Source organism: Phoenix dactylifera, chromosome 4 (genome assembly GCF_051530095.1).
Source record: "Phoenix dactylifera cultivar Ajwa chromosome 4, Ajwa_hap1_PhDact_Kaust_v1.1, whole genome shotgun sequence".
In the NCBI taxonomy this organism is placed as follows: domain Eukaryota; kingdom Viridiplantae; phylum Streptophyta; class Magnoliopsida; order Arecales; family Arecaceae; genus Phoenix; species Phoenix dactylifera.
Window position 1 is genome coordinate 34,942,089 of NC_143193.1, and position 25,182 is coordinate 34,967,270.

General features: G+C 49.3%; 61 non-coding genes and 8 pseudogenes across 61 annotated transcripts; all 69 read right to left on the minus strand.

Annotated features, from left to right (window-relative positions):
* Nucleotides 1–234: 234 nt before the first annotated feature.
* LOC149756537 (5S ribosomal RNA) lies at nt 235–353 on the minus strand. The gene has a single exon (XR_016401031.1). It is a non-coding gene; the product is annotated as a 5S ribosomal RNA (ribosomal RNA).
* A 246-nt stretch (nt 354–599) lies between these two features.
* On the minus strand, nt 600–717 carry LOC149756538 (5S ribosomal RNA). Its single transcript, XR_016407034.1, has one exon. It is a non-coding gene; the product is annotated as a 5S ribosomal RNA (ribosomal RNA).
* A 247-nt stretch (nt 718–964) lies between these two features.
* LOC149756539 (5S ribosomal RNA) lies at nt 965–1,083 on the minus strand. The gene has a single exon (XR_016402068.1). It is a non-coding gene; the product is annotated as a 5S ribosomal RNA (ribosomal RNA).
* A 246-nt stretch (nt 1,084–1,329) lies between these two features.
* Nucleotides 1,330–1,448, minus strand: LOC149756540 (5S ribosomal RNA; annotated as a pseudogene).
* Nucleotides 1,449–1,695: 247 nt separating this feature from the next.
* Nucleotides 1,696–1,814, minus strand: LOC149756541 (5S ribosomal RNA). The gene has a single exon (XR_016405990.1). It is a non-coding gene; the product is annotated as a 5S ribosomal RNA (ribosomal RNA).
* Nucleotides 1,815–2,060: 246 nt separating this feature from the next.
* LOC149756542 (5S ribosomal RNA) lies at nt 2,061–2,179 on the minus strand. Its single transcript, XR_016401593.1, has one exon. It is a non-coding gene; the product is annotated as a 5S ribosomal RNA (ribosomal RNA).
* A 246-nt stretch (nt 2,180–2,425) lies between these two features.
* LOC149756543 (5S ribosomal RNA) lies at nt 2,426–2,544 on the minus strand. The gene has a single exon (XR_016401042.1). It is a non-coding gene; the product is annotated as a 5S ribosomal RNA (ribosomal RNA).
* A 246-nt stretch (nt 2,545–2,790) lies between these two features.
* On the minus strand, nt 2,791–2,909 carry LOC149756544 (5S ribosomal RNA). The gene has a single exon (XR_016401053.1). It is a non-coding gene; the product is annotated as a 5S ribosomal RNA (ribosomal RNA).
* A 247-nt stretch (nt 2,910–3,156) lies between these two features.
* Nucleotides 3,157–3,275, minus strand: LOC149756545 (5S ribosomal RNA). The gene has a single exon (XR_016411782.1). It is a non-coding gene; the product is annotated as a 5S ribosomal RNA (ribosomal RNA).
* A 246-nt stretch (nt 3,276–3,521) lies between these two features.
* LOC149756546 (5S ribosomal RNA) lies at nt 3,522–3,640 on the minus strand. Its single transcript, XR_016401561.1, has one exon. It is a non-coding gene; the product is annotated as a 5S ribosomal RNA (ribosomal RNA).
* Nucleotides 3,641–3,885: 245 nt separating this feature from the next.
* On the minus strand, nt 3,886–4,004 carry LOC149756547 (5S ribosomal RNA; annotated as a pseudogene).
* Nucleotides 4,005–4,251: 247 nt separating this feature from the next.
* LOC149756548 (5S ribosomal RNA) lies at nt 4,252–4,370 on the minus strand. Its single transcript, XR_016405641.1, has one exon. It is a non-coding gene; the product is annotated as a 5S ribosomal RNA (ribosomal RNA).
* Nucleotides 4,371–4,616: 246 nt separating this feature from the next.
* Nucleotides 4,617–4,735, minus strand: LOC149756549 (5S ribosomal RNA). Its single transcript, XR_016401064.1, has one exon. It is a non-coding gene; the product is annotated as a 5S ribosomal RNA (ribosomal RNA).
* A 246-nt stretch (nt 4,736–4,981) lies between these two features.
* On the minus strand, nt 4,982–5,100 carry LOC149756550 (5S ribosomal RNA). Its single transcript, XR_016412721.1, has one exon. It is a non-coding gene; the product is annotated as a 5S ribosomal RNA (ribosomal RNA).
* Nucleotides 5,101–5,346: 246 nt separating this feature from the next.
* Nucleotides 5,347–5,465, minus strand: LOC149756551 (5S ribosomal RNA). Its single transcript, XR_016411784.1, has one exon. It is a non-coding gene; the product is annotated as a 5S ribosomal RNA (ribosomal RNA).
* A 246-nt stretch (nt 5,466–5,711) lies between these two features.
* On the minus strand, nt 5,712–5,830 carry LOC149756552 (5S ribosomal RNA). Its single transcript, XR_016411785.1, has one exon. It is a non-coding gene; the product is annotated as a 5S ribosomal RNA (ribosomal RNA).
* Nucleotides 5,831–6,076: 246 nt separating this feature from the next.
* On the minus strand, nt 6,077–6,195 carry LOC149756553 (5S ribosomal RNA). The gene has a single exon (XR_016401075.1). It is a non-coding gene; the product is annotated as a 5S ribosomal RNA (ribosomal RNA).
* Nucleotides 6,196–6,441: 246 nt separating this feature from the next.
* LOC149756554 (5S ribosomal RNA) lies at nt 6,442–6,559 on the minus strand. Its single transcript, XR_016407036.1, has one exon. It is a non-coding gene; the product is annotated as a 5S ribosomal RNA (ribosomal RNA).
* Nucleotides 6,560–6,806: 247 nt separating this feature from the next.
* Nucleotides 6,807–6,925, minus strand: LOC149756555 (5S ribosomal RNA). Its single transcript, XR_016406300.1, has one exon. It is a non-coding gene; the product is annotated as a 5S ribosomal RNA (ribosomal RNA).
* A 246-nt stretch (nt 6,926–7,171) lies between these two features.
* LOC149756556 (5S ribosomal RNA) lies at nt 7,172–7,290 on the minus strand (annotated as a pseudogene).
* Nucleotides 7,291–7,537: 247 nt separating this feature from the next.
* Nucleotides 7,538–7,656, minus strand: LOC149756557 (5S ribosomal RNA). The gene has a single exon (XR_016405991.1). It is a non-coding gene; the product is annotated as a 5S ribosomal RNA (ribosomal RNA).
* Nucleotides 7,657–7,902: 246 nt separating this feature from the next.
* LOC149756558 (5S ribosomal RNA) lies at nt 7,903–8,021 on the minus strand. Its single transcript, XR_016401594.1, has one exon. It is a non-coding gene; the product is annotated as a 5S ribosomal RNA (ribosomal RNA).
* A 246-nt stretch (nt 8,022–8,267) lies between these two features.
* Nucleotides 8,268–8,386, minus strand: LOC149756559 (5S ribosomal RNA). Its single transcript, XR_016401086.1, has one exon. It is a non-coding gene; the product is annotated as a 5S ribosomal RNA (ribosomal RNA).
* Nucleotides 8,387–8,632: 246 nt separating this feature from the next.
* LOC149756560 (5S ribosomal RNA) lies at nt 8,633–8,751 on the minus strand. The gene has a single exon (XR_016401098.1). It is a non-coding gene; the product is annotated as a 5S ribosomal RNA (ribosomal RNA).
* Nucleotides 8,752–8,998: 247 nt separating this feature from the next.
* On the minus strand, nt 8,999–9,117 carry LOC149756561 (5S ribosomal RNA). The gene has a single exon (XR_016411786.1). It is a non-coding gene; the product is annotated as a 5S ribosomal RNA (ribosomal RNA).
* A 246-nt stretch (nt 9,118–9,363) lies between these two features.
* Nucleotides 9,364–9,482, minus strand: LOC149756562 (5S ribosomal RNA). Its single transcript, XR_016401562.1, has one exon. It is a non-coding gene; the product is annotated as a 5S ribosomal RNA (ribosomal RNA).
* A 245-nt stretch (nt 9,483–9,727) lies between these two features.
* Nucleotides 9,728–9,846, minus strand: LOC149756563 (5S ribosomal RNA; annotated as a pseudogene).
* Nucleotides 9,847–10,093: 247 nt separating this feature from the next.
* Nucleotides 10,094–10,212, minus strand: LOC149756564 (5S ribosomal RNA). Its single transcript, XR_016405643.1, has one exon. It is a non-coding gene; the product is annotated as a 5S ribosomal RNA (ribosomal RNA).
* Nucleotides 10,213–10,458: 246 nt separating this feature from the next.
* Nucleotides 10,459–10,577, minus strand: LOC149756565 (5S ribosomal RNA). The gene has a single exon (XR_016401109.1). It is a non-coding gene; the product is annotated as a 5S ribosomal RNA (ribosomal RNA).
* A 246-nt stretch (nt 10,578–10,823) lies between these two features.
* Nucleotides 10,824–10,942, minus strand: LOC149756566 (5S ribosomal RNA). Its single transcript, XR_016412722.1, has one exon. It is a non-coding gene; the product is annotated as a 5S ribosomal RNA (ribosomal RNA).
* A 246-nt stretch (nt 10,943–11,188) lies between these two features.
* On the minus strand, nt 11,189–11,307 carry LOC149756567 (5S ribosomal RNA). The gene has a single exon (XR_016411787.1). It is a non-coding gene; the product is annotated as a 5S ribosomal RNA (ribosomal RNA).
* Nucleotides 11,308–11,553: 246 nt separating this feature from the next.
* LOC149756568 (5S ribosomal RNA) lies at nt 11,554–11,672 on the minus strand. The gene has a single exon (XR_016401120.1). It is a non-coding gene; the product is annotated as a 5S ribosomal RNA (ribosomal RNA).
* Nucleotides 11,673–11,918: 246 nt separating this feature from the next.
* Nucleotides 11,919–12,036, minus strand: LOC149756569 (5S ribosomal RNA). Its single transcript, XR_016407037.1, has one exon. It is a non-coding gene; the product is annotated as a 5S ribosomal RNA (ribosomal RNA).
* Nucleotides 12,037–12,283: 247 nt separating this feature from the next.
* LOC149756570 (5S ribosomal RNA) lies at nt 12,284–12,402 on the minus strand. The gene has a single exon (XR_016402475.1). It is a non-coding gene; the product is annotated as a 5S ribosomal RNA (ribosomal RNA).
* A 246-nt stretch (nt 12,403–12,648) lies between these two features.
* Nucleotides 12,649–12,767, minus strand: LOC149756571 (5S ribosomal RNA; annotated as a pseudogene).
* A 247-nt stretch (nt 12,768–13,014) lies between these two features.
* Nucleotides 13,015–13,133, minus strand: LOC149756572 (5S ribosomal RNA). The gene has a single exon (XR_016405992.1). It is a non-coding gene; the product is annotated as a 5S ribosomal RNA (ribosomal RNA).
* Nucleotides 13,134–13,379: 246 nt separating this feature from the next.
* On the minus strand, nt 13,380–13,498 carry LOC149756573 (5S ribosomal RNA). The gene has a single exon (XR_016401595.1). It is a non-coding gene; the product is annotated as a 5S ribosomal RNA (ribosomal RNA).
* A 246-nt stretch (nt 13,499–13,744) lies between these two features.
* On the minus strand, nt 13,745–13,863 carry LOC149756574 (5S ribosomal RNA). The gene has a single exon (XR_016412723.1). It is a non-coding gene; the product is annotated as a 5S ribosomal RNA (ribosomal RNA).
* Nucleotides 13,864–14,109: 246 nt separating this feature from the next.
* Nucleotides 14,110–14,228, minus strand: LOC149756575 (5S ribosomal RNA). Its single transcript, XR_016411788.1, has one exon. It is a non-coding gene; the product is annotated as a 5S ribosomal RNA (ribosomal RNA).
* A 246-nt stretch (nt 14,229–14,474) lies between these two features.
* On the minus strand, nt 14,475–14,593 carry LOC149756576 (5S ribosomal RNA). Its single transcript, XR_016411789.1, has one exon. It is a non-coding gene; the product is annotated as a 5S ribosomal RNA (ribosomal RNA).
* A 246-nt stretch (nt 14,594–14,839) lies between these two features.
* LOC149756577 (5S ribosomal RNA) lies at nt 14,840–14,958 on the minus strand. Its single transcript, XR_016401131.1, has one exon. It is a non-coding gene; the product is annotated as a 5S ribosomal RNA (ribosomal RNA).
* Nucleotides 14,959–15,204: 246 nt separating this feature from the next.
* Nucleotides 15,205–15,322, minus strand: LOC149756578 (5S ribosomal RNA). The gene has a single exon (XR_016407038.1). It is a non-coding gene; the product is annotated as a 5S ribosomal RNA (ribosomal RNA).
* A 247-nt stretch (nt 15,323–15,569) lies between these two features.
* Nucleotides 15,570–15,688, minus strand: LOC149756579 (5S ribosomal RNA). The gene has a single exon (XR_016402476.1). It is a non-coding gene; the product is annotated as a 5S ribosomal RNA (ribosomal RNA).
* A 246-nt stretch (nt 15,689–15,934) lies between these two features.
* LOC149756580 (5S ribosomal RNA) lies at nt 15,935–16,053 on the minus strand (annotated as a pseudogene).
* A 247-nt stretch (nt 16,054–16,300) lies between these two features.
* On the minus strand, nt 16,301–16,419 carry LOC149756581 (5S ribosomal RNA). The gene has a single exon (XR_016405993.1). It is a non-coding gene; the product is annotated as a 5S ribosomal RNA (ribosomal RNA).
* Nucleotides 16,420–16,665: 246 nt separating this feature from the next.
* Nucleotides 16,666–16,784, minus strand: LOC149756582 (5S ribosomal RNA). Its single transcript, XR_016401596.1, has one exon. It is a non-coding gene; the product is annotated as a 5S ribosomal RNA (ribosomal RNA).
* A 246-nt stretch (nt 16,785–17,030) lies between these two features.
* On the minus strand, nt 17,031–17,149 carry LOC149756583 (5S ribosomal RNA). Its single transcript, XR_016401141.1, has one exon. It is a non-coding gene; the product is annotated as a 5S ribosomal RNA (ribosomal RNA).
* A 246-nt stretch (nt 17,150–17,395) lies between these two features.
* Nucleotides 17,396–17,514, minus strand: LOC149756584 (5S ribosomal RNA). Its single transcript, XR_016401152.1, has one exon. It is a non-coding gene; the product is annotated as a 5S ribosomal RNA (ribosomal RNA).
* Nucleotides 17,515–17,761: 247 nt separating this feature from the next.
* Nucleotides 17,762–17,880, minus strand: LOC149756585 (5S ribosomal RNA). The gene has a single exon (XR_016411790.1). It is a non-coding gene; the product is annotated as a 5S ribosomal RNA (ribosomal RNA).
* Nucleotides 17,881–18,126: 246 nt separating this feature from the next.
* Nucleotides 18,127–18,245, minus strand: LOC149756586 (5S ribosomal RNA). Its single transcript, XR_016401563.1, has one exon. It is a non-coding gene; the product is annotated as a 5S ribosomal RNA (ribosomal RNA).
* Nucleotides 18,246–18,490: 245 nt separating this feature from the next.
* LOC149756587 (5S ribosomal RNA) lies at nt 18,491–18,609 on the minus strand (annotated as a pseudogene).
* A 247-nt stretch (nt 18,610–18,856) lies between these two features.
* On the minus strand, nt 18,857–18,975 carry LOC149756588 (5S ribosomal RNA). The gene has a single exon (XR_016405644.1). It is a non-coding gene; the product is annotated as a 5S ribosomal RNA (ribosomal RNA).
* Nucleotides 18,976–19,221: 246 nt separating this feature from the next.
* On the minus strand, nt 19,222–19,340 carry LOC149756589 (5S ribosomal RNA). Its single transcript, XR_016401163.1, has one exon. It is a non-coding gene; the product is annotated as a 5S ribosomal RNA (ribosomal RNA).
* A 246-nt stretch (nt 19,341–19,586) lies between these two features.
* LOC149756590 (5S ribosomal RNA) lies at nt 19,587–19,705 on the minus strand. The gene has a single exon (XR_016412724.1). It is a non-coding gene; the product is annotated as a 5S ribosomal RNA (ribosomal RNA).
* Nucleotides 19,706–19,951: 246 nt separating this feature from the next.
* Nucleotides 19,952–20,070, minus strand: LOC149756591 (5S ribosomal RNA). The gene has a single exon (XR_016411791.1). It is a non-coding gene; the product is annotated as a 5S ribosomal RNA (ribosomal RNA).
* A 246-nt stretch (nt 20,071–20,316) lies between these two features.
* On the minus strand, nt 20,317–20,435 carry LOC149756592 (5S ribosomal RNA). The gene has a single exon (XR_016401174.1). It is a non-coding gene; the product is annotated as a 5S ribosomal RNA (ribosomal RNA).
* A 246-nt stretch (nt 20,436–20,681) lies between these two features.
* On the minus strand, nt 20,682–20,799 carry LOC149756593 (5S ribosomal RNA). The gene has a single exon (XR_016407039.1). It is a non-coding gene; the product is annotated as a 5S ribosomal RNA (ribosomal RNA).
* A 247-nt stretch (nt 20,800–21,046) lies between these two features.
* LOC149756594 (5S ribosomal RNA) lies at nt 21,047–21,165 on the minus strand. The gene has a single exon (XR_016402477.1). It is a non-coding gene; the product is annotated as a 5S ribosomal RNA (ribosomal RNA).
* A 246-nt stretch (nt 21,166–21,411) lies between these two features.
* LOC149756595 (5S ribosomal RNA) lies at nt 21,412–21,530 on the minus strand (annotated as a pseudogene).
* Nucleotides 21,531–21,777: 247 nt separating this feature from the next.
* Nucleotides 21,778–21,896, minus strand: LOC149756596 (5S ribosomal RNA). The gene has a single exon (XR_016405994.1). It is a non-coding gene; the product is annotated as a 5S ribosomal RNA (ribosomal RNA).
* A 246-nt stretch (nt 21,897–22,142) lies between these two features.
* LOC149756597 (5S ribosomal RNA) lies at nt 22,143–22,261 on the minus strand. Its single transcript, XR_016401597.1, has one exon. It is a non-coding gene; the product is annotated as a 5S ribosomal RNA (ribosomal RNA).
* Nucleotides 22,262–22,507: 246 nt separating this feature from the next.
* LOC149756598 (5S ribosomal RNA) lies at nt 22,508–22,626 on the minus strand. The gene has a single exon (XR_016401185.1). It is a non-coding gene; the product is annotated as a 5S ribosomal RNA (ribosomal RNA).
* Nucleotides 22,627–22,872: 246 nt separating this feature from the next.
* On the minus strand, nt 22,873–22,991 carry LOC149756599 (5S ribosomal RNA). The gene has a single exon (XR_016411792.1). It is a non-coding gene; the product is annotated as a 5S ribosomal RNA (ribosomal RNA).
* Nucleotides 22,992–23,237: 246 nt separating this feature from the next.
* LOC149756600 (5S ribosomal RNA) lies at nt 23,238–23,356 on the minus strand. Its single transcript, XR_016412455.1, has one exon. It is a non-coding gene; the product is annotated as a 5S ribosomal RNA (ribosomal RNA).
* Nucleotides 23,357–23,602: 246 nt separating this feature from the next.
* LOC149756601 (5S ribosomal RNA) lies at nt 23,603–23,720 on the minus strand. The gene has a single exon (XR_016407040.1). It is a non-coding gene; the product is annotated as a 5S ribosomal RNA (ribosomal RNA).
* Nucleotides 23,721–23,967: 247 nt separating this feature from the next.
* On the minus strand, nt 23,968–24,086 carry LOC149756602 (5S ribosomal RNA). Its single transcript, XR_016404376.1, has one exon. It is a non-coding gene; the product is annotated as a 5S ribosomal RNA (ribosomal RNA).
* Nucleotides 24,087–24,332: 246 nt separating this feature from the next.
* LOC149756603 (5S ribosomal RNA) lies at nt 24,333–24,451 on the minus strand. Its single transcript, XR_016412673.1, has one exon. It is a non-coding gene; the product is annotated as a 5S ribosomal RNA (ribosomal RNA).
* A 246-nt stretch (nt 24,452–24,697) lies between these two features.
* On the minus strand, nt 24,698–24,815 carry LOC149756604 (5S ribosomal RNA). The gene has a single exon (XR_016407041.1). It is a non-coding gene; the product is annotated as a 5S ribosomal RNA (ribosomal RNA).
* A 247-nt stretch (nt 24,816–25,062) lies between these two features.
* Nucleotides 25,063–25,181, minus strand: LOC149756605 (5S ribosomal RNA). The gene has a single exon (XR_016402478.1). It is a non-coding gene; the product is annotated as a 5S ribosomal RNA (ribosomal RNA).
* Nucleotide 25,182: the final 1 nt, after the last annotated feature.

Below are 25,182 nucleotides of genomic sequence, written 5' to 3' on the forward strand. Positions count from 1 at the left end.
TCGAAACACTCTTTTATGACAAAGCAGCAGACCTCGACGGCCCGAGACATTCGCGCTGCCGGGGCCGTTCTGGCGTAGGATTCAACGCGCTGTTCCGCTATGCGGCATGGCACCGCGAGTCTCCGGACTCAGTTTATTTTCGGGGGAAAAAAATTATCCGAAGAGGAAAAGCCAAAAGCCGAAAAATTAAAAATAAATGTTATCAAAAAATAAAAAAGCGGGCAAAAAATAAAAGGGGTGCAACACGAGGACTTCCCAGGGGGTCACCCATCCTAGTACTACTCTCGCCCAAGCACGCTTAACTGCGGAGTTCTGATGGGATCCGGTGCATTAGTGCTGGTATGATCGCACCCATGATATGCCCTTCGAAACTCCCTTTTATGACAAAGCAGCAGACCTCGACGGCCCGAGACATTCGCGCTGCCGGGGCCCTTCTGGCGTAGGATTCAACGCGCTGTTCCGCTATGCGGCATGGCACCGCGAGTCTCCGGACTCAGTTTATTTTCGAGGGAAAAAAATTATCCGAAGAGGAAAAGCCAAAAGCCGAAAAATTAAAAATAAATATTATCAAAAAATAAAAAAGCGGGCAAAAAATTAAAGGGGTGCAACACGAGGACTTCCCGGGGGTCACCCATCCTAGTACTACTCTCGCCCAAGCACGCTTAACTGCGAAGTTCTGATGGGATCCGGTGCATTAGTGCTGGTATGATCGCACCCATGATATGCCCTTCGAAACTCCCTTTTATGACAAAGCAGCAGACCTCGACCGCCCGAGACATTCGCGCTGCCGGGGCCGTTCTGGCGTAGGATTCAACGCGCTGGTCCCGCTATGCGGCATGGCACCGCCAGTCTCCGGACTCAGTTTATTGTCGGGGGAAAAAAATTATCCGAAGAGGAAAAGCCAAAAGCCAAAAAATTAAAAATAAATATTATCAAAAAATAAAAAAGCGGGCAAAAAATAAAAAGGGTGCAATACGAGGACTTCTCAGGGGGTCACCCATCCTAGTACTACTCTCGCCCAAGCACGCTTAACTGCAGAGTTCTGATGGGATCCGGTGCATTAGTGCTGGTATGATCGCACCCATGACATGCCCATCGAAACACCCTTTTATGACAAAGCAGCAGACCTCGACGGACCGAGACATTCGCGCTGCCGGGGCCGTTCTGGCGTAGGATTCAACGCGCTGTTCCGCTATGCGGCATGGCACCGCCAGTCTCCGGACTCAGTTTATTTTCGGGGGGAAAAAATTATCCGAAGAGGAAAAGCCAAAAGCCAAAAAATTAAAAATAAAAATTATCAAAAAATAAAAAAGCGGGCAAAAAATAAAAAGGGTGCAACACGAGGACTTCCGAGGGGGTCACCCATCCTAGTACTTCTCTCGCCCAAGCACGCTTAACTGCGGAGTTATGATCGGATCCGGTGCATTAGTGCTGGTATGATCGCACCCATGACATGCACTTCGAAACTCCCTTTTATGGCAAAGCAGCAGACCTCGACGGCCCGAGACATTCGCGCTGCCGGGGGCGTTCTGGCGTAGAATTCAACGCGCTGGTCCTGCTATGCGGCATGGCACCGCCAGTCTCCGGACTCAGTTTATTTTCGGAGAAAAAAAACTATCCGAAGAGGAAAAGCCAAAAGCCAAAAAATTAAAAATAAATATTATCAAAAAATAAAAAAGCGGGCAAAAAATAAAAGGGGTACAACACGAGGACTTCCCAGGGGGTCACCCATCCTAGTACTACTCTCGCCCAAGCACGCTTAACTGCTGAGTTCTGATGGGATCCGGTGCATTAGTGCTGGTATGATCGCACCCATGACATGCCCATCGAAACACCCTTTTATGACAAAGCAGCAGACCTCGACGGCCCGAGACATTCGCGCTGCCGGGGCCGTTCTGGCGTAGGATTCAACGCGCTGTTCCGCTATGCGGCATGGCACCGCGAGTCTCCGGACTCAGTTTATTTTCGGGGGAAAAAAATTATCCGAAGAGGAAAAGCCAAAAGCCAAAAAATTAAAAATAAATGTTATCAAAAAATAAAAAAGCGGGCAAAAAATAAAAGGGGTGCAACACGAGGACTTCCCAGGGGGTCACCCATCCTAGTACCACTCTCGCCCAAGCACGCTTAACTGCGGAGTTCTGATGGGATCCGGTGCATTAGTGCTGGTATGATCGCACCCATGATATGCCCTTCGAAACTCCCTTTTATGACAAAGCAGCAGACCTCGACGGCCCGAGACATTCGCGCTGCCGGGGCCGTTCTGGCGTAGGATTCAACGCGCTATTCCGCTATGCGGCATGGCACCGCGAGTCTCCGGACTCAGTTTATTTTCGAGGGAAAAAAATTATCCGAAGAGGAAAAGCCAAAAGCCGAAAAATTAAAAATAAATATTATCAAAAAATAAAAAAGCGGGCAAAAAATAAAAGGGGTGCAACACGAGGACTTCCCAGGGGGTCACCCATCCTAGTACTACTCTCGCCCAAGCACGCTTAACTGCGGAGTTCTGATGGGATCCGGTGCATTAGTGCTGGTATGATCGCACCCATGACATGCCCATCGAAACACCCTTTTATGACAAAGCAGCAGACCTCGACGGCCCGAGACATTCGCGCTGCCGGGGCCGTTCTGGCGTAGGATTCAACGCGCTGTTCCGCTATGCGGCATGGCACCGCGAGTCTCCGGACTCAGTTTATTTTCGGGGGAAAAAAATTATCCGAAGAGGAAAAGCCAAAAGCCGAAAAATTAAAAATAAATGTTATCAAAAAATAAAAAAGCGGGCAAAAAATAAAAGGGGTGCAACACGAGGACTTCCCAGGGGGTCACCCATCCTAGTACTACTCTCGCCCAAGCACGCTTAACTGCGGAGTTCTGATGGGATCCGGTGCATTAGTGCTGGTATGATCGCACCCATGATATGCCCTTCGAAACTCCCTTTTATGACAAAGCAGCAGACCTCGACGGCCCGAGACATTCGCGCTGCCGGGGCCGTTCTGGCGTAGGATTCAACGCGCTGGTCCCGCTATGCGGCATGGCACCGCCAGTCTCCGGACTCAGTTTATTGTCGGGGGAAAAAAATTATCCGAAGAGGAAAAGCCAAAAGCCAAAAAATTAAAAATAAATATTATCAAAAAATAAAAAAGCGGGCAAAAAATAAAAAGGGTGCAACACGAGGACTTCCCAGGGGGTCACCCATCCTAGTACTACTCTCGCCCAAGCACGCTTAACTGCGGAGTTCTGATGGGATCCGGTGCATTAGTGCTGGTATGATCGCACCCAAGGCATGCCCTTCGAAACTCCCTTTTATGACAAAGCAGCAGAACTCGACGGCCCGAGACATTCGCGCTGCCGGGGCCGTTCTGGCGTAGGATTCAACACGCTGTTCCGCTATGCGGCATGGCACCGCCAGTCTCCGGACTCAGTTTATTTTCGGGGGAAAAAAATTATCCGAAGAGGAAAAGACAAAAGCCGAAAAATAAAAAATAAATGTTATCAAAAAATAAAAAAGCGGGCAAAAAATAAAAGGGGTGCAACACGAGGACTTCCCAGGGGGTCACCCATCCTAGTACTACTCACGCCCAAGCACGCTTAACTGCAGAGTTCTGATGGGATCCGGTGCATTAGTGCTGGTATGATCGCACCCGTGACATGCCCTTCGAAACTCCCTTTTATGACAAAGCAGCAGACCTCGACGGCCCGAGACATTCGCGCTGCCGGGGCCGTTCTGGCTATGATTCAACGCGCTGTTCCGCTATGCGGCATGGCACCGCCAGTCTCCGGACTCAGTTTATTTTCGGGGGGAAAAAATTATCCGAAGAGGAAAAGCCAAAAGCCAAAAAATTAAAAATAAATATTATCAAAAAATAAAAAAGCGGGCAAAAAATAAAAAGGGTGCAACACGAGGACTTCCCAGGGGGTCACCCATCCTAGTACTTCTCTCGCCCAAGCACGCTTAACTGCGGAGTTATGATCGGATCCGGTGCATTAGTGCTGGTATGATCGCACCCATGACATGCACTTCGAAACTCCCTTTTATGGCAAAGCAGCAGACCTCGACGGCCCGAGACATTCGCGCTGCCGGGGCCGTTCTGGCGTAGAATTCAACGCGCTGGTCCCGCTATGCGGCATGGCACCGCCAGTCTCCGGACTCAGTTTATTTTCGGGGAAAAAAAATTATCCGAAGAGGAAAAGCCAAAAGCCAAAAAATTAAAAATAAATATTATCAAAAAATAAAAAAGCGGGCAAAAAATAAAAGGGGTACAACACGAGGACTTCCCAGGGGGTCACCCATCCCAGTACTACTCTCGCCCAAGCACGCTTAACTGCTGAGTTCTGATGGGATCCGGTGCATTAGTGCTGGTATGATCGCACCCATGACATGCCCATCGAAACACCCTTTTATGACAAAGCAGCAGACCTCGACGGCCCGAGACATTCGCGCTGCCGGGGCCGTTCTGGCGTAGGATTCAACGCGCTGTTCCGCTATGCGGCATGGCACCGCGAGTCTCCGGACTCAGTTTATTTTCGGGGGAAAAAAATTATCCGAAGAGGAAAAGCCAAAAGCCGAAAAATTAAAAATAAATGTTATCAAAAAATAAAAAAGCGGGCAAAAAATAAAAGGGGTGCAACACGAGGACTTCCCAGGGGGTCACCCATCCTAGTACTACTCTCGCCCAAGCACGCTTAACTGCGGAGTTCTGATGGGATCCGGTGCATTAGTGCTGGTATGATCGCACCCATGATATGCCCTTCGAAACTCCCTTTTATGACAAAGCAGCAGACCTCGACGGCCCGAGACATTCGCGCTGCCGGGGCCGTTCTGGCGTAGGATTCAACGCGCTATTCCGCTATGCGGCATGGCACCGCGAGTCTCCGGACTCAGTTTATTTTCGAGGGAAAAAAATTATCCGAAGAGGAAAAGCCAAAAGCCGAAAAATTAAAAATAAATATTATCAAAAAATAAAAAAGCGGGCAAAAAATAAAAAGGGTGCAACACGAGGACTTCCCAGGGGGTCACCCATCATAGTACTACTCTCGCCCAAGCACGCTTAACTGCGGAGTTCTGATGGGATCCGGTGCATTAGTGCTGGTATGATCGCACCCATGACATGCCCATCGAAACACCCTTTTATGACAAAGCAGCAGACCTCGACGGCCCGAGACATTCGCGCTGTCGGGGCCGTTCTGGCGTAGGATTCAACGCGCTGTTCCGCTATGCGGCATGGCACCGCGAGTCTCCGGACTCAGTTTATTTTCGGGGAAAAAAAATTATCCGAAGAGGAAAAGCCAAAAGCCGAAAAATTAAAAATAAATATTATCAAAAAATAAAAAAGCGGGCAAAAAATAAAAAGGGTGCAACACGAGGACTTCCCAGGGGGTCACCCATCCTAGTACTACTCTCGCCCAAGCACGCTTAACTGCGGAGTTCTGATGGGATCCGGTGCATTAGTGCTGGTATGATCGCACCCATGACATGCCCATCGAAACACCCTTTTATGACAAAGCAGCAGACCTCGACGGCCCGAGACATTCGCGCTGCCGGGGCCGTTCTGGCGTAGGATTCAACGCGCTGTTCCGCTATGCGGCATGGCACCACGAGTCTCCGGACTCAGTTTATTTTCGGGGGAAAAAAATTATCCGAAGAGGAAAAGCCAAAAGCCAAAAAATTAAAAATAAATATTATCAAAAAATAAAAAAGTGGGCAAAAAATAAAAAGGGTGCAACACGAGGACTTCCCAGGGGGTCACCCATCCTAGTACTACTCTCGCCCAAGCACGCTTAACTGCGGAGTTCTGATGGGATCCGGTGCATTAGTGCTGGTATGATCGCACCCATGACATGCCCATCGAAACACCCTTTTATGACAAAGCAGCAGACCTCGACGGCCCGAGACATTCGCGCTGCCGGGGCCGTTCTGGCGTAGGATTCAACGCGCTGTTCCGCTATGCGGCATGGCACCGCGAGTCTCCGGACTCAGTTTATTTTCGGGGAAAAAAAATTATCCGAAGAGGAAAAGCCAAAAGCCGAAAAATTAAAAATAAATGTTATCAAAAAATAAAAAAGCGGGCAAAAAATAAAAGGGGTGCAACACGAGGACTTCCCAGGGGGTCACCCATCCTAGTACTACTCTCGCCCAAGCACGCTTAACTGCGGAGTTCTGATGGGATCCGGTGCATTAGTGCTGGTATGATCGCACCCATGATATGCCCTTCGAAACTCCCTTTTATGACAAAGCAGCAGACCTCGACGGCCCGAGACATTCGCGCTGCCGGGGCCCTTCTGGCGTAGGATTCAACGCGCTGTTCCGCTATGCGGCATGGCACCGCGAGTCTCCGGACTCAGTTTATTTTCGAGGGAAAAAAATTATCCGAAGAGGAAAAGCCAAAAGCCGAAAAATTAAAAATAAATATTATCAAAAAATAAAAAAGCGGGCAAAAAATTAAAGGGGTGCAACACGAGGACTTCCCGGGGGTCACCCATCCTAGTACTACTCTCGCCCAAGCACGCTTAACTGCGAAGTTCTGATGGGATCCGGTGCATTAGTGCTGGTATGATCGCACCCATGATATGCCCTTCGAAACTCCCTTTTATGACAAAGCAGCAGACCTCGACCGCCCGAGACATTCGCGCTGCCGGGGCCGTTCTGGCGTAGGATTCAACGCGCTGGTCCCGCTATGCGGCATGGCACCGCCAGTCTCCGGACTCAGTTTATTGTCGGGGGAAAAAAATTATCCGAAGAGGAAAAGCCAAAAGCCAAAAAATTAAAAATAAATATTATCAAAAAATAAAAAAGCGGGCAAAAAATAAAAAGGGTGCAACACGAGGACTTCTCAGGGGGTCACCCATCCTAGTACTACTCTCGCCCAAGCACGCTTAATTGCAGAGTTCTGATGGGATCCGGTGCATTAGTGCTGGTATGATCGCACCCATGACATGCCCATCGAAACACCCTTTTATGACAAAGCAGCAGACCTCGACGGACCGAGACATTCGCGCTGCCGGGGCCGTTCTGGCGTAGGATTCAACGCGCTGTTCCGCTATGCGGCATGGCACCGCCAGTCTCCGGACTCAGTTTATTTTCGGGGGGAAAAAATTATCCGAAGAGGAAAAGCCAAAAGCCAAAAAATTAAAAATAAAAATTATCAAAAAATAAAAAAGCGGGCAAAAAATAAAAAGGGTGCAACACGAGGACTTCCGAGGGGGTCACCCATCCTAGTACTTCTCTCGCCCAAGCACGCTTAACTGCGGAGTTATGATCGGATCCGGTGCATTAGTGCTGGTATGATCGCACCCATGACATGCACTTCGAAACTCCCTTTTATGGCAAAGCAGCAGACCTCGACGGCCCGAGACATTCGCGCTGCCGGGGGCGTTCTGGCGTAGAATTCAACGCGCTGGTCCTGCTATGCGGCATGGCACCGCCAGTCTCCGGACTCAGTTTATTTTCGGAGAAAAAAAACTATCCGAAGAGGAAAAGCCAAAAGCCAAAAAATTAAAAATAAATATTATCAAAAAATAAAAAAGCGGGCAAAAAATAAAAGGGGTACAACACGAGGACTTCCCAGGGGGTCACCCATCCTAGTACTACTCTCGCCCAAGCACGCTTAACTGCTGAGTTCTGATGGGATCCGGTGCATTAGTGCTGGTATGATCGCACCCATGACATGCCCATCGAAACACCCTTTTATGACAAAGCAGCAGACCTCGACGGCCCGAGACATTCGCGCTGCCGGGGCCGTTCTGGCGTAGGATTCAACGCGCTGTTCCGCTATGCGGCATGGCACCGCGAGTCTCCGGACTCAGTTTATTTTCGGGGGAAAAAAATTATCCGAAGAGGAAAAGCCAAAAGCCGAAAAATTAAAAATAAATGTTATCAAAAAATAAAAAAGCGGGCAAAAAATAAAAGGGGTGCAACACGAGGACTTCCCAGGGGGTCACCCATCCTAGTACCACTCTCGCCCAAGCACGCTTAACTGCGGAGTTCTGATGGGATCCGGTGCATTAGTGCTGGTATGATCGCACCCATGATATGCCCTTCGAAACTCCCTTTTATGACAAAGCAGCAGACCTCGACGGCCCGAGACATTCGCGCTGCCGGGGCCGTTCTGGCGTAGGATTCAACGCGCTATTCCGCTATGCGGCATGGCACCGCGAGTCTCCGGACTCAGTTTATTTTCGAGGGAAAAAAATTATCCGAAGAGGAAAAGCCAAAAGCCGAAAAATTAAAAATAAATATTATCAAAAAATAAAAAAGCGGGCAAAAAATAAAAGGGGTGCAACACGAGGACTTCCCAGGGGGTCACCCATCCTAGTACTACTCTCGCCCAAGCACGCTTAACTGCGGAGTTCTGATGGGATCCGGTGCATTAGTGCTGGTATGATCGCACCCATGACATGCCCATCGAAACACCCTTTTATGACAAAGCAGCAGACCTCGACGGCCCGAGACATTCGCGCTGCCGGGGCCGTTCTGGCGTAGGATTCAACGCGCTGTTCCGCTATGCGGCATGGCACCGCGAGTCTCCGGACTCAGTTTATTTTCGGGGGAAAAAAATTATCCGAAGAGGAAAAGCCAAAAGCCGAAAAATTAAAAATAAATGTTATCAAAAAATAAAAAAGCGGGCAAAAAATAAAAGGGGTGCAACACGAGGACTTCCCAGGGGGTCACCCATCCTAGTACTACTCTCGCCCAAGCACGCTTAACTGCGGAGTTCTGATGGGATCCGGTGCATTAGTGCTGGTATGATCGCACCCATGATATGCCCTTCGAAACTCCCTTTTATGACAAAGCAGCAGACCTCGACGGCCCGAGACATTCGCGCTGCCGGGGCCGTTCTGGCGTAGGATTCAACGCGCTGGTCCCGCTATGCGGCATGGCACCGCCAGTCTCCGGACTCAGTTTATTGTCGGGGGAAAAAAATTATCCGAAGAGGAAAAGCCAAAAGCCAAAAAATTAAAAATAAATATTATCAAAAAATAAAAAAGCGGGCAAAAAATAAAAAGGGTGCAACACGAGGACTTCCCAGGGGGTCACCCATCCTAGTACTACTCTCGCCCAAGCACGCTTAACTGCGGAGTTCTGATGGGATCCGGTGCATTAGTGCTGGTATGATCGCACCCAAGGCATGCCCTTCGAAACTCCCTTTTATGACAAAGCAGCAGAACTCGACGGCCCGAGACATTCGCGCTGCCGGGGCCGTTCTGGCGTAGGATTCAACACGCTGTTCCGCTATGCGGCATGGCACCGCCAGTCTCCGGACTCAGTTTATTTTCGGGGGAAAAAAATTATCCGAAGAGGAAAAGACAAAAGCCGAAAAATAAAAAATAAATGTTATCAAAAAATAAAAAAGCGGGCAAAAAATAAAAGGGGTGCAACACGAGGACTTCCCAGGGGGTCACCCATCCTAGTACTACTCACGCCCAAGCACGCTTAACTGCAGAGTTCTGATGGGATCCGGTGCATTAGTGCTGGTATGATCGCACCCGTGACATGCCCTTCGAAACTCCCTTTTATGACAAAGCAGCAGACCTCGACGGCCCGAGACATTCGCGCTGCCGGGGCCGTTCTGGCTATGATTCAACGCGCTGTTCCGCTATGCGGCATGGCACCGCCAGTCTCCGGACTCAGTTTATTTTCGGGGGGAAAAAATTATCCGAAGAGGAAAAGCCAAAAGCCAAAAAATTAAAAATAAATATTATCAAAAAATAAAAAAGCGGGCAAAAAATAAAAAGGGTGCAACACGAGGACTTCCCAGGGGGTCACCCATCCTAGTACTTCTCTCGCCCAAGCACGCTTAACTGCGGAGTTATGATCGGATCCGGTGCATTAGTGCTGGTATGATCGCACCCATGACATGCACTTCGAAACTCCCTTTTATGGCAAAGCAGCAGACCTCGACGGCCCGAGACATTCGCGCTGCCGGGGCCGTTCTGGCGTAGAATTCAACGCGCTGGTCCCGCTATGCGGCATGGCACCGCCAGTCTCCGGACTCAGTTTATTTTCGGGGAAAAAAAATTATCCGAAGAGGAAAAGCCAAAAGCCAAAAAATTAAAAATAAATATTATCAAAAAATAAAAAAGCGGGCAAAAAATAAAAGGGGTACAACACGAGGACTTCCCAGGGGGTCACCCATCCCAGTACTACTCTCGCCCAAGCACGCTTAACTGCTGAGTTCTGATGGGATCCGGTGCATTAGTGCTGGTATGATCGCACCCATGACATGCCCATCGAAACACCCTTTTATGACAAAGCAGCAGACCTCGACGGCCCGAGACATTCGCGCTGCCGGGGCCGTTCTGGCGTAGGATTCAACGCGCTGTTCCGCTATGCGGCATGGCACCGCGAGTCTCCGGACTCAGTTTATTTTCGGGGGAAAAAAATTATCCGAAGAGGAAAAGCCAAAAGCCGAAAAATTAAAAATAAATGTTATCAAAAAATAAAAAAGCGGGCAAAAAATAAAAGGGGTGCAACACGAGGACTTCCCAGGGGGTCACCCATCCTAGTACTACTCTCGCCCAAGCACGCTTAACTGCGGAGTTCTGATGGGATCCGGTGCATTAGTGCTGGTATGATCGCACCCATGATATGCCCTTCGAAACTCCCTTTTATGACAAAGCAGCAGACCTCGACGGCCCGAGACATTCGCGCTGCCGGGGCCGTTCTGGCGTAGGATTCAACGCGCTATTCCGCTATGCGGCATGGCACCGCGAGTCTCCGGACTCAGTTTATTTTCGAGGGAAAAAAATTATCCGAAGAGGAAAAGCCAAAAGCCGAAAAATTAAAAATAAATATTATCAAAAAATAAAAAAGCGGGCAAAAAATAAAAAGGGTGCAACACGAGGACTTCCCAGGGGGTCACCCATCATAGTACTACTCTCGCCCAAGCACGCTTAACTGCGGAGTTCTGATGGGATCCGGTGCATTAGTGCTGGTATGATCGCACCCATGACATGCCCATCGAAACACCCTTTTATGACAAAGCAGCAGACCTCGACGGCCCGAGACATTCGCGCTGCCGGGGCCGTTCTGGCGTAGGATTCAACGCGCTGTTCCGCTATGCGGCATGGCACCACGAGTCTCCGGACTCAGTTTATTTTCGGGGGAAAAAAATTATCCGAAGAGGAAAAGCCAAAAGCCAAAAAATTAAAAATAAATATTATCAAAAAATAAAAAAGTGGGCAAAAAATAAAAAGGGTGCAACACGAGGACTTCCCAGGGGGTCACCCATCCTAGTACTACTCTCGCCCAAGCACGCTTAACTGCGGAGTTCTGATGGGATCCGGTGCATTAGTGCTGGTATGATCGCACCCATGACATGCCCATCGAAACACCCTTTTATGACAAAGCAGCAGACCTCGACGGCCCGAGACATTCGCGCTGCCGGGGCCGTTCTGGCGTAGGATTCAACGCGCTGTTCCGCTATGCGGCATGGCACCGCGAGTCTCCGGACTCAGTTTATTTTCGGGGGAAAAAAATTATCCGAAGAGGAAAAGCCAAAAGCCGAAAAATTAAAAATAAATGTTATCAAAAAATAAAAAAGCGGGCAAAAAATAAAAGGGGTGCAACACGAGGACTTCCCAGGGGGTCACCCATCCTAGTACTACTCTCGCCCAAGCACGCTTAACTGCGGAGTTCTGATGGGATCCGGTGCATTAGTGCTGGTATGATCGCACCCATGATATGCCCTTCGAAACTCCCTTTTATGACAAAGCAGCAGACCTCGACGGCCCGAGACATTCGCGCTGCCGGGGCCCTTCTGGCGTAGGATTCAACGCGCTGTTCCGCTATGCGGCATGGCACCGCGAGTCTCCGGACTCAGTTTATTTTCGAGGGAAAAAAATTATCCGAAGAGGAAAAGCCAAAAGCCGAAAAATTAAAAATAAATATTATCAAAAAATAAAAAAGCGGGCAAAAAATTAAAGGGGTGCAACACGAGGACTTCCCGGGGGTCACCCATCCTAGTACTACTCTCGCCCAAGCACGCTTAACTGCGAAGTTCTGATGGGATCCGGTGCATTAGTGCTGGTATGATCGCACCCATGATATGCCCTTCGAAACTCCCTTTTATGACAAAGCAGCAGACCTCGACCGCCCGAGACATTCGCGCTGCCGGGGCCGTTCTGGCGTAGGATTCAACGCGCTGGTCCCGCTATGCGGCATGGCACCGCCAGTCTCCGGACTCAGTTTATTGTCGGGGGAAAAAAATTATCCGAAGAGGAAAAGCCAAAAGCCAAAAAATTAAAAATAAATATTATCAAAAAATAAAAAAGCGGGCAAAAAATAAAAAGGGTGCAACACGAGGACTTCTCAGGGGGTCACCCATCCTAGTACTACTCTCGCCCAAGCACGCTTAACTGCAGAGTTCTGATGGGATCCGGTGCATTAGTGCTGGTATGATCGCACCCATGACATGCCCATCGAAACACCCTTTTATGACAAAGCAGCAGACCTCGACGGACCGAGACATTCGCGCTGCCGGGGCCGTTCTGGCGTAGGATTCAACGCGCTGTTCCGCTATGCGGCATGGCACCGCCAGTCTCCGGACTCAGTTTATTTTCGGGGGGAAAAAATTATCCGAAGAGGAAAAGCCAAAAGCCAAAAAATTAAAAATAAAAATTATCAAAAAATAAAAAAGCGGGCAAAAAATAAAAAGGGTGCAACACGAGGACTTCCGAGGGGGTCACCCATCCTAGTACTTCTCTCGCCCAAGCACGCTTAACTGCGGAGTTATGATCGGATCCGGTGCATTAGTGCTGGTATGATCGCACCCATGACATGCACTTCGAAACTCCCTTTTATGGCAAAGCAGCAGACCTCGACGGCCCGAGACATTCGCGCTGCCGGGGGCGTTCTGGCGTAGAATTCAACGCGCTGGTCCTGCTATGCGGCATGGCACCGCCAGTCTCCGGACTCAGTTTATTTTCGGAGAAAAAAAACTATCCGAAGAGGAAAAGCCAAAAGCCAAAAAATTAAAAATAAATATTATCAAAAAATAAAAAAGCGGGCAAAAAATAAAAGGGGTACAACACGAGGACTTCCCAGGGGGTCACCCATCCTAGTACTACTCTCGCCCAAGCACGCTTAACTGCTGAGTTCTGATGGGATCCGGTGCATTAGTGCTGGTATGATCGCACCCATGACATGCCCATCGAAACACCCTTTTATGACAAAGCAGCAGACCTCGACGGCCCGAGACATTCGCGCTGCCGGGGCCGTTCTGGCGTAGGATTCAACGCGCTGTTCCGCTATGCGGCATGGCACCGCGAGTCTCCGGACTCAGTTTATTTTCGGGGGAAAAAAATTATCCGAAGAGGAAAAGCCAAAAGCCGAAAAATTAAAAATAAATGTTATCAAAAAATAAAAAAGCGGGCAAAAAATAAAAGGGGTGCAACACGAGGACTTCCCAGGGGGTCACCCATCCTAGTACCACTCTCGCCCAAGCACGCTTAACTGCGGAGTTCTGATGGGATCCGGTGCATTAGTGCTGGTATGATCGCACCCATGATATGCCCTTCGAAACTCCCTTTTATGACAAAGCAGCAGACCTCGACGGCCCGAGACATTCGCGCTGCCGGGGCCGTTCTGGCGTAGGATTCAACGCGCTATTCCGCTATGCGGCATGGCACCGCGAGTCTCCGGACTCAGTTTATTTTCGAGGGAAAAAAATTATCCGAAGAGGAAAAGCCAAAAGCCGAAAAATTAAAAATAAATATTATCAAAAAATAAAAAAGCGGGCAAAAAATAAAAAGGGTGCAACACGAGGACTTCCCAGGGGGTCACCCATCATAGTACTACTCTCGCCCAAGCACGCTTAACTGCGGAGTTCTGATGGGATCCGGTGCATTAGTGCTGGTATGATCGCACCCATGACATGCCCATCGAAACACCCTTTTATGACAAAGCAGCAGACCTCGACGGCCCGAGACATTCGCGCTGTCGGGGCCGTTCTGGCGTAGGATTCAACGCGCTGTTCCGCTATGCGGCATGGCACCGCGAGTCTCCGGACTCAGTTTATTTTCGGGGAAAAAAAATTATCCGAAGAGGAAAAGCCAAAAGCCGAAAAATTAAAAATAAATATTATCAAAAAATAAAAAAGCGGGCAAAAAATAAAAAGGGTGCAACACGAGGACTTCCCAGGGGGTCACCCATCCTAGTACTACTCTCGCCCAAGCACGCTTAACTGCGGAGTTCTGATGGGATCCGGTGCATTAGTGCTGGTATGATCGCACCCATGACATGCCCATCGAAACACCCTTTTATGACAAAGCAGCAGACCTCGACGGCCCGAGACATTCGCGCTGCCGGGGCCGTTCTGGCGTAGGATTCAACGCGCTGTTCCGCTATGCGGCATGGCACCACGAGTCTCCGGACTCAGTTTATTTTCGGGGGAAAAAAATTATCCGAAGAGGAAAAGCCAAAAGCCAAAAAATTAAAAATAAATATTATCAAAAAATAAAAAAGTGGGCAAAAAATAAAAAGGGTGCAACACGAGGACTTCCCAGGGGGTCACCCATCCTAGTACTACTCTCGCCCAAGCACGCTTAACTGCGGAGTTCTGATGGGATCCGGTGCATTAGTGCTGGTATGATCGCACCCATGACATGCCCATCGAAACACCCTTTTATGACAAAGCAGCAGACCTCGACGGCCCGAGACATTCGCGCTGCCGGGGCCGTTCTGGCGTAGGATTCAACGCGCTGTTCCGCTATGCGGCATGGCACCGCGAGTCTCCGGACTCAGTTTATTTTCGGGGGAAAAAAATTATCCGAAGAGGAAAAGCCAAAAGCCGAAAAATTAAAAATAAATGTTATCAAAAAATAAAAAAGCGGGCAAAAAATAAAAGGGGTGCAACACGAGGACTTCCCAGGGGGTCACCCATCCTAGTACTACTCTCGCCCAAGCACGCTTAACTGCGGAGTTCTGATGGGATCCGGTGCATTAGTGCTGGTATGATCGCACCCATGATATGCCCTTCGAAACTCCCTTTTATGACAAAGCAGCAGACCTCGACGGCCCGAGACATTCGCGCTGCCGGGGCCCTTCTGGCGTAGGATTCAACGCGCTGTTCCGCTATGCGGCATGGCACCGCGAGTCTCCGGACTCAGTTTATTTTCGAGGGAAAAAAATTATCCGAAGAGGAAAAGCCAAAAGCCGAAAAATTAAAAATAAATATTATCAAAAAATAAAAAAGCGGGCAAAAAATTAAAGGGGTGCAACACGAGGACTTCCCGGGGGTCACCCATCCTAGTACTACTCTCGCCCAAGCACGCTTAACTGCGAAGTTCTGATGGGATCCGGTGCATTAGTGCTGGTATGATCGCACCCATGATATGCCCTTCGAAACTCCCTTTTATGACAAAGCAGCAGACCTCGACCGCCCGAGACATTCGCGCTGCCGGGGCCGTTCTGGCGTAGGATTCAACGCGCTGGTCCCGCTATGCGGCATGGCACCGCCAGTCTCCGGACTCAGTTTATTGTCGGGGGAAAAAAATTATCCAAAGAGGAAAAGCCAAAAGCCAAAAAATTAAAAATAAATATTATCAAAAAATAAAAAAGCGGGCAAAAAATAAAAAGGGTGCAACACGAGGACTTCTCAGGGGGTCACCCATCCTAGTACTACTCTCGCCCAAGCACGCTTAACTGCAGAGTTCTGATGGGATCCGGTGCATTAGTGCTGGTATGATCGCACCCATGACATGCCCATCGAAACACCCTTTTATGACAAAGCAGCAGACCTCGACGGACCGAGACATTCGCGCTGCCGGGGCCGTTCTGGCGTAGGATTCAACGCGCTGTTCCGCTATGCGGCATGGCACCGCCAGTCTCCGGACTCAGTTTATTTTCGGGGGGAAAAAATTATCCGAAGAGGAAAAGCCAAAAGCCAAAAAATTAAAAATAAAAATTATCAAAAAATAAAAAAGCGGGCAAAAAATAAAAAGGGTGCAACACGAGGACTTCCGAGGGGGTCACCCATCCTAGTACTTCTCTCGCCCAAGCACGCTTAACTGCGGAGTTATGATCGGATCCGGTGCATTAGTGCTGGTATGATCGCACCCATGACATGCACTTCGAAACTCCCTTTTATGGCAAAGCAGCAGACCTCGACGGCCCGAGACATTCGCGCTGCCGGGGGCGTTCTGGCGTAGAATTCAACGCGCTGGTCCTGCTATGCGGCATGGCACCGCCAGTCTCCGGACTCAGTTTATTTTCGGAGAAAAAAAACTATCCGAAGAGGAAAAGCCAAAAGCCAAAAAATTAAAAATAAATATTATCAAAAAATAAAAAAGCGGGCAAAAAATAAAAGGGGTACAACACGAGGACTTCCCAGGGGGTCACCCATCCTAGTACTACTCTCGCCCAAGCACGCTTAACTGCTGAGTTCTGATGGGATCCGGTGCATTAGTGCTGGTATGATCGCACCCATGACATGCCCATCGAAACACCCTTTTATGACAAAGCAGCAGACCTCGACGGCCCGAGACATTCGCGCTGCCGGGGCCGTTCTGGCGTAGGATTCAACGCGCTGTTCCGCTATGCGGCATGGCACCGCGAGTCTCCGGACTCAGTTTATTTTCGGGGGAAAAAAATTATCCGAAGAGGAAAAGCCAAAAGCCGAAAAATTAAAAATAAATGTTATCAAAAAATAAAAAAGCGGGCAAAAAATAAAAGGGGTGCAACACGAGGACTTCCCAGGGGGTCACCCATCCTAGTACCACTCTCGCCCAAGCACGCTTAACTGCGGAGTTCTGATGGGATCCGGTGCATTAGTGCTGGTATGATCGCACCCATGATATGCCCTTCGAAACTCCCTTTTATGACAAAGCAGCAGACCTCGACGGCCCGAGACATTCGCGCTGCCGGGGCCGTTCTGGCGTAGGATTCAACGCGCTATTCCGCTATGCGGCATGGCACCGCGAGTCTCCGGACTCAGTTTATTTTCGAGGGAAAAAAATTATCCGAAGAGGAAAAGCCAAAAGCCGAAAAATTAAAAATAAATATTATCAAAAAATAAAAAAGCGGGCAAAAAATAAAAGGGGTGCAACACGAGGACTTCCCAGGGGGTCACCCATCCTAGTACTACTCTCGCCCAAGCACGCTTAACTGCGGAGTTCTGATGGGATCCGGTGCATTAGTGCTGGTATGATCGCACCCATGACATGCCCATCGAAACACCCTTTTATGACAAAGCAGCAGACCTCGACGGCCCGAGACATTCGCGCTGCCGGGGCCGTTCTGGCGTAGGATTCAACGCGCTGTTCCGCTATGCGGCATGGCACCGCGAGTCTCCGGACTCAGTTTATTTTCGGGGGAAAAAAATTATCCGAAGAGGAAAAGCCAAAAGCCGAAAAATTAAAAATAAATGTTATCAAAAAATAAAAAAGCGGGCAAAAAATAAAAGGGGTGCAACACGAGGACTTCCCAGGGGGTCACCCATCCTAGTACTACTCTCGCCCAAGCACGCTTAACTGCGGAGTTCTGATGGGATCCGGTGCATTAGTGCTGGTATGATCGCACCCATGATATGCCCTTCGAAACTCCCTTTTATGACAAAGCAGCAGACCTCGACGGCCCGAGACATTCGCGCTGCCGGGGCCGTTCTGGCGTAGGATTCAACGCGCTGGTCCCGCTATGCGGCATGGCACCGCCAGTCTCCGGACTCAGTTTATTGTCGGGGGAAAAAAATTATCCGAAGAGGAAAAGCCAAAAGCCAAAAAATTAAAAATAAATATTATCAAAAAATAAAAAAGCGGGCAAAAAATAAAAAGGGTGCAACACGAGGACTTCCCAGGGGGTCACCCATCCTAGTACTACTCTCGCCCAAGCACGCTTAACTGCGGAGTTCTGATGGGATCCGGTGCATTAGTGCTGGTATGATCGCACCCAAGGCATGCCCTTCGAAACTCCCTTTTATGACAAAGCAGCAGAACTCGACGGCCCGAGACATTCGCGCTGCCGGGGCCGTTCTGGCGTAGGATTCAACACGCTGTTCCGCTATGCGGCATGGCACCGCCAGTCTCCGGACTCAGTTTATTTTCGGGGGAAAAAAATTATCCGAAGAGGAAAAGACAAAAGCCGAAAAATAAAAAATAAATGTTATCAAAAAATAAAAAAGCGGGCAAAAAATAAAAGGGGTGCAACACGAGGACTTCCCAGGGGGTCACCCATCCTAGTACTACTCACGCCCAAGCACGCTTAACTGCAGAGTTCTGATGGGATCCGGTGCATTAGTGCTGGTATGATCGCACCCGTGACATGCCCTTCGAAACTCCCTTTTATGACAAAGCAGCAGACCTCGACGGCCCGAGACATTCGCGCTGCCGGGGCCGTTCTGGCTATGATTCAACGCGCTGTTCCGCTATGCGGCATGGCACCGCCAGTCTCCGGACTCAGTTTATTTTCGGGGGGAAAAAATTATCCGAAGAGGAAAAGCCAAAAGCCAAAAAATTAAAAATAAATATTATCAAAAAATAAAAAAGCGGGCAAAAAATAAAAAGGGTGCAACACGAGGACTTCCCAGGGGGTCACCCATCCTAGTACTTCTCTCGCCCAAGCACGCTTAACTGCGGAGTTATGATCGGATCCGGTGCATTAGTGCTGGTATGATCGCACCCATGACATGCACTTCGAAACTCCCTTTTATGGCAAAGCAGCAGACCTCGACGGCCCGAGACATTCGCGCTGCCGGGGCCGTTCTGGCGTAGAATTCAACGCGCTGGTCCCGCTATGCGGCATGGCACCGCCAGTCTCCGGACTCAGTTTATTTTCGGGGAAAAAAAATTATCCGAAGAGGAAAAGCCAAAAGCCAAAAAATTAAAAATAAATATTATCAAAAAATAAAAAAGCGGGCAAAAAATAAAAGGGGTACAACACGAGGACTTCCCAGGGGGTCACCCATCCCAGTACTACTCTCGCCCAAGCACGCTTAACTGCTGAGTTCTGATGGGATCCGGTGCATTAGTGCTGGTATGATCGCACCCATGACATGCCCATCGAAACACCCTTTTATGACAAAGCAGCAGACCTCGACGGCCCGAGACATTCGCGCTGCCGGGGCCGTTCTGGCGTAGGATTCAACGCGCTGTTCCGCTATGCGGCATGGCACCGCGAGTCTCCGGACTCAGTTTATTTTCGGGGGAAAAAAATTATCCGAAGAGGAAAAGCCAAAAGCCGAAAAATTAAAAATAAATGTTATCAAAAAATAAAAAAGCGGGCAAAAAATAAAAGGGGTGCAACACGAGGACTTCCCAGGGGGTCACCCATCCTAGTACTACTCTCGCCCAAGCACGCTTAACTGCGGAGTTCTGATGGGATCCGGTGCATTAGTGCTGGTATGATCGCACCCATGATATGCCCTTCGAAACTCCCTTTTATGACAAAGCAGCAGACCTCGACGGCCCGAGACATTCGCGCTGCCGGGGCCGTTCTGGCGTAGGATTCAACGCGCTATTCCGCTATGCGGCATGGCACCGCGAGTCTCCGGACTCAGTTTATTTTCGAGGGAAAAAAATTATCCGAAGAGGAAAAGCCAAAAGCCGAAAAATTAAAAATAAATATTATCAAAAAATAAAAAAGCGGGCAAAAAATAAAAAGGGTGCAACACGAGGACTTCCCAGGGGGTCACCCATCATAGTACTACTCTCGCCCAAGCACGCTTAACTGCGGAGTTCTGATGGGATCCGGTGCATTAGTGCTGGTATGATCGCACCCATGACATGCCCATCGAAACACCCTTTTATGACAAAGCAGCAGACCTCGACGGCCCGAGACATTCGCGCTGCCGGGGCCGTTCTGGCGTAGGATTCAACGCGCTGTTCCGCTATGCGGCATGGCACCACGAGTCTCCGGACTCAGTTTATTTTCGGGGGAAAAAAATTATCCGAAGAGGAAAAGCCAAAAGCCAAAAAATTAAAAATAAATATTATCAAAAAATAAAAAAGTGGGCAAAAAATAAAAAGGGTGCAACACGAGGACTTCCCAGGGGGTCACCCATCCTAGTACTACTCTCGCCCAAGCACGCTTAACTGCGGAGTTCTGATGGGATCCGGTGCATTAGTGCTGGTATGATCGCACCCATGACATGCCCATCGAAACACCCTTTTATGACAAAGCAGCAGACCTCGACGGCCCGAGACATTCGCGCTGCCGGGGCCGTTCTGGCGTAGGATTCAACGCGCTGTTCCGCTATGCGGCATGGCACCGCGAGTCTCCGGACTCAGTTTATTTTCGGGGGAAAAAAATTATCCGAAGAGGAAAAGCCAAAAGCCGAAAAATTAAAAATAAATGTTATCAAAAAATAAAAAAGCGGGCAAAAAATAAAAGGGGTGCAACACGAGGACTTCCCAGGGGGTCACCCATCCTAGTACTACTCTCGCCCAAGCACGCTTAACTGCGGAGTTCTGATGGGATCCGGTGCATTAGTGCTGGTATGATCGCACCCATGATATGCCCTTCGAAACTCCCTTTTATGACAAAGCAGCAGACCTCGACGGCCCGAGACATTCGCGCTGCCGGGGCCCTTCTGGCGTAGGATTCAACGCGCTGTTCCGCTATGCGGCATGGCACCGCGAGTCTCCGGACTCAGTTTATTTTCGAGGGAAAAAAATTATCCGAAGAGGAAAAGCCAAAAGCCGAAAAATTAAAAATAAATATTATCAAAAAATAAAAAAGCGGGCAAAAAATTAAAGGGGTGCAACACGAGGACTTCCCGGGGGTCACCCATCCTAGTACTACTCTCGCCCAAGCACGCTTAACTGCGAAGTTCTGATGGGATCCGGTGCATTAGTGCTGGTATGATCGCACCCATGATATGCCCTTCGAAACTCCCTTTTATGACAAAGCAGCAGACCTCGACCGCCCGAGACATTCGCGCTGCCGGGGCCGTTCTGGCGTAGGATTCAACGCGCTGGTCCCGCTATGCGGCATGGCACCGCCAGTCTCCGGACTCAGTTTATTGTCGGGGGAAAAAAATTATCCGAAGAGGAAAAGCCAAAAGCCAAAAAATTAAAAATAAATATTATCAAAAAATAAAAAAGCGGGCAAAAAATAAAAAGGGTGCAACACGAGGACTTCTCAGGGGGTCACCCATCCTAGTACTACTCTCGCCCAAGCACGCTTAACTGCAGAGTTCTGATGGGATCCGGTGCATTAGTGCTGGTATGATCGCACCCATGACATGCCCATCGAAACACCCTTTTATGACAAAGCAGCAGACCTCGACGGACCGAGACATTCGCGCTGCCGGGGCCGTTCTGGCGTAGGATTCAACGCGCTGTTCCGCTATGCGGCATGGCACCGCCAGTCTCCGGACTCAGTTTATTTTCGGGGGGAAAAAATTATCCGAAGAGGAAAAGCCAAAAGCCAAAAAATTAAAAATAAAAATTATCAAAAAATAAAAAAGCGGGCAAAAAATAAAAAGGGTGCAACACGAGGACTTCCGAGGGGGTCACCCATCCTAGTACTTCTCTCGCCCAAGCACGCTTAACTGCGGAGTTATGATCGGATCCGGTGCATTAGTGCTGGTATGATCGCACCCATGACATGCACTTCGAAACTCCCTTTTATGGCAAAGCAGCAGACCTCGACGGCCCGAGACATTCGCGCTGCCGGGGGCGTTCTGGCGTAGAATTCAACGCGCTGGTCCTGCTATGCGGCATGGCACCGCCAGTCTCCGGACTCAGTTTATTTTCGGAGAAAAAAAACTATCCGAAGAGGAAAAGCCAAAAGCCAAAAAATTAAAAATAAATATTATCAAAAAATAAAAAAGCGGGCAAAAAATAAAAGGGGTACAACACGAGGACTTCCCAGGGGGTCACCCATCCTAGTACTACTCTCGCCCAAGCACGCTTAACTGCTGAGTTCTGATGGGATCCGGTGCATTAGTGCTGGTATGATCGCACCCATGACATGCCCATCGAAACACCCTTTTATGACAAAGCAGCAGACCTCGACGGCCCGAGACATTCGCGCTGCCGGGGCCGTTCTGGCGTAGGATTCAACGCGCTGTTCCGCTATGCGGCATGGCACCGCGAGTCTCCGGACTCAGTTTATTTTCGGGGGAAAAAAATTATCCGAAGAGGAAAAGCCAAAAGCCGAAAAATTAAAAATAAATGTTATCAAAAAATAAAAAAGCGGGCAAAAAATAAAAGGGGTGCAACACGAGGACTTCCCAGGGGGTCACCCATCCTAGTACCACTCTCGCCCAAGCACGCTTAACTGCGGAGTTCTGATGGGATCCGGTGCATTAGTGCTGGTATGATCGCACCCATGATATGCCCTTCGAAACTCCCTTTTATGACAAAGCAGCAGACCTCGACGGCCCGAGACATTCGCGCTGCCGGGGCCGTTCTGGCGTAGGATTCAACGCGCTATTCCGCTATGCGGCATGGCACCGCGAGTCTCCGGACTCAGTTTATTTTCGAGGGAAAAAAATTATCCGAAGAGGAAAAGCCAAAAGCCGAAAAATTAAAAATAAATATTATCAAAAAATAAAAAAGCGGGCAAAAAATAAAAGGGGTGCAACACGAGGACTTCCCAGGGGGTCACCCATCCTAGTACTACTCTCGCCCAAGCACGCTTAACTGCGGAGTTCTGATGGGATCCGGTGCATTAGTGCTGGTATGATCGCACCCATGACATGCCCATCGAAACACCCTTTTATGACAAAGCAGCAGACCTCGACGGCCCGAGACATTCGCGCTGCCGGGGCCGTTCTGGCGTAGGATTCAACGCGCTGTTCCGCTATGCGGCATGGCACCGCGAGTCTCCGGACTCGGTTTATTTTCGGGGGAAAAAAATTATTCGAAGAGGAAAAGCCAAAAGCCGAAAAATTAAAAATAAATATTATCAAAAAATAAAAAAGCGGGCAAAAAATAAAAAGGGTGCAACACGAGGACTTCCCAGGGGGTCACCCATCCTAGTACTACTCTCGCCCAAGCACGCTTAACTGCGGAGTTCTGATGGGATCCGGTGCATTAGTGCTGGTATGATCGCACCCATGACATGCCCATCGAAACACCCTTTTATGACAAAGCAGCAGACCTCGACGGCCCGAGACATTCGCGCTGCCGGGGCCGTTCTGGCGTAGGATTCAACGCGCTGTTCCGCTATGCGGCATGGCACCGCGAGTCTCCGGACTTAGTTTATTTTCGGGGAAAAAAAATTATCCGAAGAGGAAAAGCCAAAAGCCGAAAAATTAAAAATAAATGTTATCAAAAAATAAAAAAGCGGGCAAAAAATAAAAGGGGTGCAACACGAGGACTTCCCAGGGGGTCACCCATCCTAGTACTACTCTCGCCCAAGCACGCTTAGCTGCGGAGTTCTGATGGGATCCGGTGCATTAGTGCTGGTATGATCGCACCCATGATATGCCCTTCGAAACTCCCTTTTATGACAAAGCAGCAGACCTCGACGGCCCGAGACATTCGCGCTGCCGGGGCCCTTCTGGCGTAGGATTCAACGCGCTGTTCCGCTATGCGGCATGGCACCGCGAGTCTCCGGACTCAGTTTATTTTCGAGGGAAAAAAATTATCCGAAGAGGAAAAGCCAAAAGCCGAAAAATTAAAAATAAATATTATCAAAAAATAAAAAAGCGGGCAAAAAATAAAAGGGGTGCAACACGAGGACTTCCCGGGGGTCACCCATCCTAGTACTACTCTCGCCCAAGCACGCTTAACTGCGAAGTTCTGATGGGATCCGGTGCATTAGTGCTGGTATGATCGCACCCATGATATGCCCTTCGAAACTCCCTTTTATGACAAAGCAGCAGACCTCGACCGCCCGAGACATTCGCGCTGCCGGGGCCGTTCTGGCGTAGGATTCAACGCGCTGGTCCCGCTATGCGGCATGGCACCGCCAGTCTCCGGACTCAGTTTATTGTCGGGGGAAAAAAATTATCCGAAGAGGAAAAGCCAAAAGCCAAAAAATTAAAAATAAATATTATCAAAAAATAAAAAAGCGGTCAAAAAATAAAAAGGGTGCAACACGAGGACTTCTCAGGGGGTGACCCATCCTAGTACTACTCTCGCCCAAGCACGCTTAACTGCAGAGTTCTGATGGGATCCGGTGCATTAGTGCTGGTATGATCGCACCCATGACATGCCCATCGAAACACCCTTTTATGACAAAGCAGCAGACCTCGACGGCCCGAGACATTCGCGCTGCCGGGGCCGTTCTGGCGTAGGATTCAACGCGCTGTTCCGCTATGCGGCATGGCACCGCGAGTCTCCGGACTCAGTTTATTTTCGGGGGAAAAAAATTATTCGAAGAGGAAAAGCCAAAAGCCGAAAAATTAAAAATAAATATTATCAAAAAATAAAAAAGCGGGCAAAAAATAAAAGGGGTGCAACACGAGGACTTCCCAGGGGGTCACCCATCCTAGTACTACTCTCGCCCAAGCACGCTTAGCTACGGAGTTCTGATGGGATCCGGTGCATTAGTGCTGGTATGATCGCACCCATGATATGCCCTTCGAAACTCCCTTTTATGACAAAGCAGCAGACCTCGACGGCCCGAGACATTCGCGCTGCCGGGGCCCTTCTGGCGTAGGATTCAACGCGCTGTTCCGCTATGCGGCATGGCACCGCGAGTCTCCGGACTCAGTTTATTTTCGAGGGAAAAAAATTATCCGAAGAGGAAAAGCCAAAAGCCGAAAAATTAAAAATAAATATTATCAAAAAATAAAAAAGCGGGCAAAAAATAAAAGGGGTGCAACACGAGGACTTCCCGGGGGTCACCCATCCTAGTACTACTCTCGCCCAAGCACGCTTAACTGCGAAGTTCTGATGGGATCCGGTGCATTAGTGCTGGTATGATCGCACCCATGATATGCCCTTCGAAACTCCCTTTTATGACAAAGCAGCAGACCTCGACCGCCCGAGACATTCGCGCTGCCGGGGCCGTTCTGGCGTAGGATTCAACGCGCTGGTCCCGCTATGCGGCATGGCACCGCCAGTCTCCGGACTCAGTTTATTGTCGGGGGAAAAAAATTATCCGAAGAGGAAAAGCCAAAAGCCAAAAAATTAAAAATAAATATTATCAAAAAATAAAAAAGCGGGCAAAAAATAAAAAGGGTGCAACACGAGGACTTCTCAGGGGGTCACCCATCCTAGTACTACTCTCGCCCAAGCACGCTTAACTGCAGAGTTCTGATGGGATCCGGTGCATTAGTGCTGGTATGATCGCACCCA